This window comes from Lactuca sativa, chromosome 4 (assembly GCF_002870075.4).
Source record: "Lactuca sativa cultivar Salinas chromosome 4, Lsat_Salinas_v11, whole genome shotgun sequence".
Lineage (NCBI taxonomy): Eukaryota > Viridiplantae > Streptophyta > Magnoliopsida > Asterales > Asteraceae > Lactuca > Lactuca sativa.
Window position 1 is genome coordinate 232,743,699 of NC_056626.2, and position 10,572 is coordinate 232,754,270.

Consider the following 10,572-nt stretch of genomic DNA (forward strand, 5'->3'; position numbering starts at 1 on the left):
TGCTAGTTAATTTTCATTAATTACATGCTTCATGGAAATTATGACTTTAACTAAGAAAATGTGTTATGAGCTTCTCTAACCATTGTATTAACTAAGAAAAGTCTAGGTGATCTCAAGCTTCTTAGATTGCTATAGCCAAATTAGTATCCATTAAACTCATTGCACCACAAAATTATGATGATTACTCAACTAATTCAACTTGTGATTTATCCCGATATTGGAATGTTTTATTTTATAGGTTTTGTATTTTTCCGTTTTTGTTATTTTTATAAAATAGTTTTTTTTTATCACATTTAACATTTGAAAACCCCCATATCATTGTATATTTTTATTTCAGAGAACTGAATGCATAGATTTGATTCGAACCAATCCTTGTGGATTCGATCCCTATTACCGCTACTACAATTTAATTTTGTATGTTGTCGTATTAAGGTTTTTTTTATTTGGTGGTCTCGACGCCCACCACCGGCGTTGGAGCCTGTGCCGGCCTGGCAGCGAGTTACGAAAAGTTGGTCTTCACATGACTAACCCGATGGAAGTGGTAGCAGATACTCATATCCTGAACCGGGGCTACCTGGCAGCACTCCTTCGTGAAATGCACCTCCTTTCCGTATTTGCAGCACACACTGCTCTATCTACAAACCCCCGGATGACCCTTCCCGCACTTACCACAAGTGCAACCCTGCTATCCCCCTGACCTAGAATCAACGGTCTTAGACCACTTTTGTGCCGGCTGTGACTGTGTCGGGGACTGCCGTTGCTCCTTCAATTGCAGCTCAATCTCTAACTCATGCCGCCTAGCGGTCTCCTGTAACTTAAGCAAAGTGTCACACCGCTGAGTAGCCACAAACTGGTAGATATCAGTCTTGAGCATGCTCAGATAATGTTTCATCTGATCTTGCTCAGAAGCAAACTTAGGGCAGAACATCACCCTCTCCATGAACATGCGGGTGATCTTTGTCACCATCTCACCATCCTATCTCAAATCCACAAAAATCCTGAGTTACTCGCTCCCGCTCGACCCGTGGAATGTAGCGAGCTTGAAACATATCCCAAAGCTGCTACCAAGTAATTGCAGCAATCTGATCATCCGAATATGATCCAGTCATCAATCTTCATCAGTCCTTTGCCCCAGACCTCAACGGGTTCATGGCACATCTGACCTTCTGGTCTGTAGGACATGAACACATGAAGAAACACCCTCCACATCAGATAGACACCTCATGGCTTTGATGGGGTCCTGAGTCCCATAAAAATTAGGGGGATTCATGTTATTGAAGTCTTGATACTGAAAAGCCCGATTGGCTCCTACCCCTACCATTGTTACAGCCGTTGTGGCTGCTGCGGCAGTCGCCTCAGTGAGGTCTGCATAGCAATCATCGAAATTCTCCACCATGGCGGTCTTGATAGACCCAAACATCTCCGGTAACTGAGCTCGGAACATAGCAGCCACCTCATTATGTAGGATCTCCCGGATCCTCGCTTCCTTCTCGTCAAGTCCCATCTGGCCGATAGTCTTGGGAACTAGGGGTGCCTCCTGTCTGCCATCCCTTTATCCTGAACTGGATCCAGTCACAGCTCGTCGAGTAACCACTATCCTGAAGAACATACCAGGAAGATATCAGATATTCCATATAATAATCCGAGAAACAACCCCCAACAAAACCCTAGGGGTTGTGACTTCCTTGCTACGCGTATGGGTCCTGTGCTTTCAGTAGTACGAGCCCATACTACCTTCCACATTTTCCCATATTTGTCTCAAGTATCATCACAACACCTCAAAACTATACACAAGCATGGCATGCACTCAATCCTCAGTCTTAGAGGAATGCTAGATATCTCATAACTGGCAGACTCATTCCAACAACCTATCCATGAAACTTCCACCAACCCTGCAGCACTCGTGTATGCTAACTATACATAACGCTGGACCCAATATACTTTCAAATACCCATAACCACATAAGGGGCTGCTTGTGCCTCATCTGGTGTTAGCTGGAAGGCTCCGCTCTTCGCTACTGGCACCTTAGCCCGACCCTGACGGCCATCTGTAATCCTCAAAGTGGTAGGAGCGGGTGCCACCACCTGCCCTACTGATGCTAGACTAGGACACTGGGAATTCTTCTGTCCCCTCTTATTGCAATGAAAGCAAATCAGATCAGATATTGTGGTGATGGTGGTAGTAGTTGTACAGTCCCTGCTAACATGTCCAGTTTGGCCGTACTTGAAGCAACCCGAAGTACCCGCCCTACATGGCCCCTCATATCCCCTGCCGCACTTGCCACAGTGGCCTCGGACCTGCTGGCCCTTCCCTCGAGAATCTGTCTTGGGCTTTTTTTCCGAACCCTCTACACCAGATACCGACTCTAGCTTCCTTTTCCTCTCCATCTGCAAATCAATCTCCCTCTCACGAGCCCTAGCAATCATATCCTTTAGTGTCTTGCAGCTGGAGTGGCTCACAAACTGGCGGATATCACTCCGCAACATCTCATGATATCAGGCCTTTTTCATCTCCTCGTCCACCACATACTACAGAACGAGAAGGGCCATCTCCCAAAACTTGGCGGTAATCTCCGCCACTGTCTCTTTTGTCTGCTGGAGGTCCTAGAAATCCCTCGCAAGCTACAGCACCTCAATAATAGGTGCGAACTCGACCCTAAAACCGGTCATGAAATCACCCCAGGTCATCGCATCCAACACAGTATCATCACCAATGGCTCTCCTAACCCCCTCCCACCAGTCATGTTCACTGTCCTTTAGAAGACTGACGTAAGCCTAACCTTGTCCCCCTCGGGACATCTGTTGGTGCGGAACGTGTTGGCGACATCTGCCAACCATCCGGTACTCGTAATGGGGTCCATCGCCCCATGATAGTTAGGAGCCCCACATGCCCTGAACTCCCAGAAAGTGAGTGTGCGCGACCCCATCATGGCCGCCATTAGTACGGAAAGCACTAAATCTCTCCTCCATAAGCTCCATAATACCCTCCTTGACCGTACCGAAGATCACAGGAGTCTGCTCAATTATGCTGCATGTAATCTCTAAGGAGATGAACTCCGTGGTCTGCTCATCTAACTGTCCGGCTCTAGATCCCGAGCCCGATCCCTCCCCGACACCTGAATTGCCATCTGTTGGTGTAGGGCGTAAAACCACAATTCTAAAAAACACATCATAACAAACATCAGAATACTAATCATAACTGGAGATCTCTAACACTACAAGTTCCTTGGCTTAATCTCATCCTTCCTTGATTCGAGTACGGATCCTCTGCTTTCAGTAGTACGTGCCCATACTACCTTCCACATCTATCCGTACTTTCCTTAAGAACTGCCTTGACTCCACAAAGTCCCTTCTACTGTGCTTCACACGCTACTCTCTTCCTAGCTTGCCCTAGGGTAATCACCATCCCACTCTCTGTCATCAGCTGCATAAGAAGTCCCTACTATCTTTCCCTAACTAACTCGCGAATACTATTACATATTACTCAGACTAGATAATTCTTCGAATGAAAGATCCTACCCTATAATGGTTAGACTCAAACAAGAGCTGCAAAATAGAGCTAGAACTAACCTTCTTAAATTATTTAGTCCTTGCAATATGGAACGTAACATATTCATTTCCTAGTTAGTGAAAAACAACTAGAACTCCTAAAAGCAAGAAGCAAGCAGCATTCAGACATTGAGTACACACAATCAAGCATATACTACCCAGCTATCATACTGTCTAATCTGTACTAGCATGCAGTTCATAAAGCTGATAAACATATAATAGGCATATAAGGCATCCTTCCTAGATCCTTAGTCCTAATCTAGCATGTTGTTCTCATAAAGCTGAAAAACATATCATAACATAAACTTGTATGGGTAGTTTGGGAGTACTTACTTGAGCTCGGTTGATTGCATGCACCACACCCTTTTCTCTTTTCAAAATCTCTTTCTATTTTCAAAATAATTTTTGAAAAATGATTTTCTTTTGAAAATTTTATACCACTTCCTTAGTTTGAGTCCAGACACACCCGAAAGTGTGTCCAAATCCCTCAAACCAAGGCTTTGATACCAACTTGAAACATCACAAAAACACGGTCCAAAAATTTCATTTTGAAAAATTATTATAAAACCACATGTCATCCATAACCATAAAGAAAAACATACATCATGTATCTCAAAACGTCAAATTAAGTACTGTGACAAAACATATGATAAACTATCAGAGTATCAGCACAATCACAGGATGAATGTTGTGGTGTGTGACATGTGATCACCCCGAGCCCCTCCCTTTGCTCCCGGAAATACCTGAAACCAAAACTGAAACTGTAAGCACGAAGTTTAGTGAGTCTCCCCAAACTATCGCATAACATACAAATATCATGCAACTAGGAGATACGGGCCTCGCCCACTCTCATGGAGATTCGGGCCCTGCCTACACTCTACTGTCTTGGAGATTCGGGCCCCACCCACACTCTGCTGTGTTGGAGATTCGGGCCCCGCCCACACTCCGCTTTCTAGGAGATTCGGGCCCTGCCCACACTCCACTACTAACATACATACAAGTATCACACAGACAACAAGTATATCTAACATACAATCATATATCTATGCTAAGTAATACTAAGAGAATTGAGCCCCACCCATACTAGACTGCTATGAGATTAGGGCCCCGCCCACACTCAACTACTAACATATCATGTAGATGGGTCGGCCTTGGTGCCTTCGATCTGTCCCTACTGAAAGGAAACTTACCTCATATAACTGACTGCTGAAATCTGGGTGAGGAATCCCTGTCTACTGCTCTGGCGACTCTTCGGCTATAAATTCCATAATGATACTTAGTCAAAAACTGATAACTATTCTTAGGGTAAAATGACCATTTTACCCCTGGTTAAAGTCAACATCCTGGTCAAAGTCAACATCCTAGTCAAAGTTAACCTTCCAAGTTGACTAAACTCGTCGAGTTAGCCTTGTGACTCGTTGAGTCATAGAACTCAGAACCCTGGAATCGCGACTCGTCAAGTTCCTAAGCTGCTTATCATCACGACTGGTCGAATTGACTCGTCGAGTCATCCTCAGACTTGTTGAGTCCTGGCATAATCAAAAAAGGGACAAAATCATCCTGCTCGCCGAGTTCCTTAATCAACTCGCCAAGTTCTATGAACATCATCGAGATTCCTTCATCAGACTCACCGATTTCCCTTATGAACTCGTCGAGTCCCTTGTAGATATAACCAAGTTAAATCGTTTCGCACTTCTACAGCTCCAAAATACAAATCTAGGTCGTTTCCATGGTCCATTTCTATAAAGTTGGAGACTTGATGGCTTTGCACACCTCAAATGGACCCAAACTCGAGTTATAGCAAACTACTTCCATGAATATGACTAGGATTGGATGAAAACGGGTTCAAGACTCCTTTTATAACTTTAGAGGCTAAATATCACAGGAAAGGGGGCTTGCTTAGCATACAACCCATGAGAAGCAACTTATCCTACTCAAAAGGGTCAAAAAGACCTCTAAATCAACATTAAAGGAGATCTAAGCTATGGGTTATCAAGCTAAGACCTTTTTACCTCTGAAAGCTACTAAAGATGAATGTAATCCTGGATCTTGTTCTTCTTCCACAAGCTTGCTAGCTCCAAGCTCTTCCAACTATCTTGAATAACACAAAAACACACTCTAAATCTCAAGGGTGAAGCTCTCAATTGGATTAGGGTTTATGGAGGACAGGGAGGCTGGTAAGGGAGGCCCAAAGGGGGTTTAATTGGTTTAAATAGGTCGAAAACCCTGAAAATAGGGTTTCCTCATGGCAGACCTACTCCTCAAGTCCATTCTTGGACTCGCCGAGTAGACCCTTTAAACCTTGCTTCCTTTCTGGCATCTACTCGACGAGTTAGGGACAAAATGTTGATTAGCTCAAAAATAAATACTTGATTAATTAAATAATTGCGTACCATGAACGGGGACGTTACATCCCCCTCGACATGCAAATCTTGTCTTTCATTATGATATAAATATGTCAAGTGCTCCCCCTCCACTTGATCATCTCTAGAAACTTGCACTCTTTCGACATTTACTCTTGAGGTTGATGAAGAATGTGCATCATTTTCTTCACTTGTGAGTGTCCAATCGTCAGAATGTTTCGATGTCTTAGGAATTTGATTATCTTTAACATTGATCTCTGCATTAATTTCCTTGTCAGGAATACCAAAAATTAAATCAAGATCAACATCGAAGGTAAGCATTTGCTCAAATTCATCATTTGATTAATAAATTATTGGTTTCTGTAAGAATGTTTGTTCAATTCTCTTGAGATAATGATCGTCAAACGTGAGATTGTATGTTTCTTCGATCTTCTTTGTTCGCTTGTTTAACACCCTATAAGCAACAAAATTGTGAGAATATCCTAGGAAAAATCCCTCATCAACTTTCATTTAAAATTTGGAAATATTATCCTTGAGATTCATGAAGAAACATCTGCACCCAAAACATGGAAAATTTAAATATTAGGTTTCCTTTTGTTTATTATCTCATAAGGTGTGATACTGAAATGGCGATGAATGAAAGAATGATTTTGCATAAAGCAAGCAGTCGAAAGCACCTTTTCCCAAAAGTATTGTGGCATATTTTCATATGTGAGCATCGTTCTAGCCGCTTCACACAAGGAACGATTTCTCCTTTCAAATACACCATTTTGTTGTGGTGTGTATGGAGACGAAAAGTTGTGTGAAATTCCCAGTTCAGTAAAAAAATGAATCTAAAATTCTATTTTTGAACTCCGTTCCATTGTCACTTTTTATCTTTTGAACTTTTATTTTCAATATCAGTTCAATGGTCTAGATAAAATCAATCATCACTTGAGGAGTTTCATACTTTTGTCGAAGAAAGAAAACCCAAGTGAACTTTAAAAAATCATCAATAATAACTAGTATGTACTTCTTCTTATTGAGTGACTCAATAGTCGAAGGTCAACAAAAATCAATGTGAAGAAGTTCCAATGGTTTAATGATTTTTGAATCAATTATGATTGGATAACCCTGACGATGTTGTTTTCCTTATTCACATGCAGCACATAATGAATCATTGTCAAATTTTAAAACAGGTAAACCACGAACAAGATCATTAAGAACAAGTTTATTTAAATTCTAGAAGTTAAGATGAGAAAGACGTCAATGCCATAACCAACTGAGATCCAGAGATGCTTTCAATAGTAAGCACACTTTATCACCAGGTTCCCGATACATAATTTTCATTTAAATAATTGTGTGTTTTACACTGTGACTCGAGGAGTTGGAGGCCCTACTCGCCGAGTAGACTGGATTATGGTCGCGTGTTTTAAGTAACCTACACGACGAGTTGGGAGACCGAGTCGACAAGTAGGACTGCTTAGAGGAAACCATAATATTCAGGGTTTGCACCCTATTTAAACACCTTAACTGGTTTCCTTTACAGCCTCCAGCACTGTAACATCCCAAAATACGACCCAAAATTTTTTGTTTAATCATTACTAAAATCATTAGATCAATACCATAAAATAAAACCCATACGTCAATATCTCAAAACCATAACAAAGTATCACAAGAAAACTGTATCAAATCATGTCAATGAAAAACTAAATCAACTCCCAGGACAAAACTGAAGTTGTGGTGTGTGCGATGCCATCATCCCGAGCTCTTCCCTTTACTTGCGAAAGTACCTGAAACCAAAACTTAAACTGTAAGCACGAAGCTTAGTGAGCTCCCCCAAACAACCACATACCATACAATAACATATAAACACATACCGGGCCTTGCCCACTGCATCGGACCGAAGTCCGGAACTAACCAGGGCCTTGCCCTCTGCATCGGACCGAAGCCCGGAAATTGCATCGGACCGAAGTCCGGAACTAACTGGGACCTTGTCCCCTGGATCGGACCGAAGTTTGGAACTAACTGCATCGGACCGAAGCCTGGAACTAACTGAGCATAGCATGGCATAACATAAACATATCAACTAGCATAAGCACACATACTACATACTGCATCGGACCGAAGTCCAGAACACATAACACAAACATGCTTGAATCACAAAGACATCAAGCAATCTAACTACTGCATCGGACCGAGGTCCGAAACTACTGCTAACTAAACGGGCCGGCATTGTGGCCGTAGACCCGTTCCTGACTAGAAGGAAACTCACCTCGTAGTCTAGCTGTTGAAGAACTGCTTGGGAATCTGTCTGCTGCTGCTCCGACTTCACTCCGGCTACAATTTCCATAAGTACACTCAATCAAATACTGATAACTATAATGAGGGTAAAATGACTATTTAACCCCTAGTCAAAGTCACCTCTTGCTCAAAGTCAACATGAAGTTGACCTGACTCGTCGAGTTGGGCCACCAACTCGTCGAGTCCCTACTCACATTTCTCAATTTTGCGCGCTACTACTCGTCGAGTTTGGCATTGACTCGACGAGTTCCTCTTTGATACAAATAATTAGTAAAACTGCATCCGACTTGCTGAGTTGTATGAACAACACGTCGAGTTTTTCTTCATCATATGAACACTCCAACTGGGACTCGCCAAGTTGTATGAACCACTCGCCGAGTCTATTCTTGAGATATGAAGATTGCCTTGGACTCGCCGAGTCAGGGCATTGACTCGCCGAGTCCCTCCATGAATGAGTCCGATCTCCGACTTACTGAGTCCACCTAAAACTCAGTGGTTCCACTCGGCATAATACATAAAAGGGGGAAAACTCGAGGACTCGTGACCCGACTCGCCGAGTCGGTTGCATGCAACTTTTGTATAATCGATTATGCTCAAAACCACTGCAAACAATTTATAGATCTGGGTTTCTAAGGCTTGTTTACCACGTAAAGTTTCCAACTTTACGTGTACATATGCATGAAAAGGGATTTAAAGGCTCAAAAGACACTTAAAAGAGTAGATCTAGGGTTTTCATGCAAAATGGCTCCATAAAGGTGGTAGATCTGAGCTTTTGAAGCTCAAACCCAGCTAGAGCCACTGGCTATTCAACTCAATATGATTTCTCTACTACAATCAAGCTAGGAAGTGGATAAAAATGGCCTAAATGGGATTTCTAATGGAATATCAACATAGAAACAGAAGAGATTCGGATTATACCTCAACAAACTCTGGATTGGACTCTAGATCTTTGCTTCTCACCTTCCCTTTTAGTCCTTCCTTCTTTCTTTTATCCAAACTTCAAAAGATACACAAGATATGCTCAAAATGTCCAAATAATGGCTAGGGTTTGCTAAATGACGTTCTGATGGTGAAGGAGGCGAGTTTGGGGCTCATAACATGGTTTAAATAGGATGCAAAACCCTTGGATCTAGGGTTTCTTCCAGACTGGTGGACTCGCTGAGTCGAGGATATGGACTCGTCGAGTCGCCAACTTAAACGTGCTCAATATCTCGAATCTACTCAGCGAGTCGGGCCTACAACTCGCTGAGTCCCAGCTAAACATGCAAAAATACTTAGATTAAAATACATACAAGGAACCAGGTCTTACAACTCTCCCCCACTTATTTTAGACTTCATCCTCGAAGTCTGTCGCTGCAGCATCTGGAAACAACTCTGGGTAGTGCTCCCTCATCTCCTCCCCAGCCTCCCATGTCCACTCAGACCCCTTTCGATGCTGCCACTGCACCTTTACCAGCTGAACCACCTTGTTCCTCAAGGTCTTCGTCTTTCGATCCAAAATCGCAATCGGTCTCTCAATATAATTCAGGCTGCTATCAACCTAAATATCCTCCAAGGGTACAACTGCTGACTCATCTACCAAACACTTCCTCAACTGGGAAACATGGAAAGTGTTGTGGATCTGGCTAAGCTCTGCCGGAAGATCCAACCGATACGCAACCCGACCCACCCGGGCCAAAACTCTAAAAGGACCGATGAACCTGGGGCCCATCTTGCCCCTCTTCCAAAACCTGATGACACCCTTCCAGGGTGATACCTTCAGGAGGACCATGTCACCTACCTGAAACTCCAAGTCTGATCGCCTCCTGTTGGCGTAACTTTTATGCCGACTCTGCGTAGTCTGCAGTCTACTATGAACTTGCTGGATCAACTCTGTCATCTTGAGCACCACTTCGGTGCTCCCAATGACACGCTGACCGACCTCGCCCCAACAAATCGGGGTCTTGCACTTCCACCCGTAGAGCATCTCGAAGGGAGGGCGGTCAATACTCGCATGATAACTGTTGTTATATGAAAACTCCACTAACGGAAGATACGTATCCCAACTGCCAACGGAATCTAGGACACATGCCTGGAGCATGTCCTCAAGAGTCTGAATTGTCCTTTTGCTCTGCCCGTCCGTCTGAGGGTGGAAAGCGGTGCTGAAATAGAGACGAGTACCCATCTCGTCATGAAACCGCTTCCAGAATATGTAAGTAAAACGGACATCTCGATATGACACCACTGAAACAGGCACTCCATGTCATGCCACAACCTCTCACACATAAATATCGTCTAGCTTCTCAGCAGATATGCTCTCCTGGATCGGTATAAAATGAGCACTTTTCGTCAACCGATCCACTATAACCCAAATCGAATCCACTCCACGTGCGGTCCTG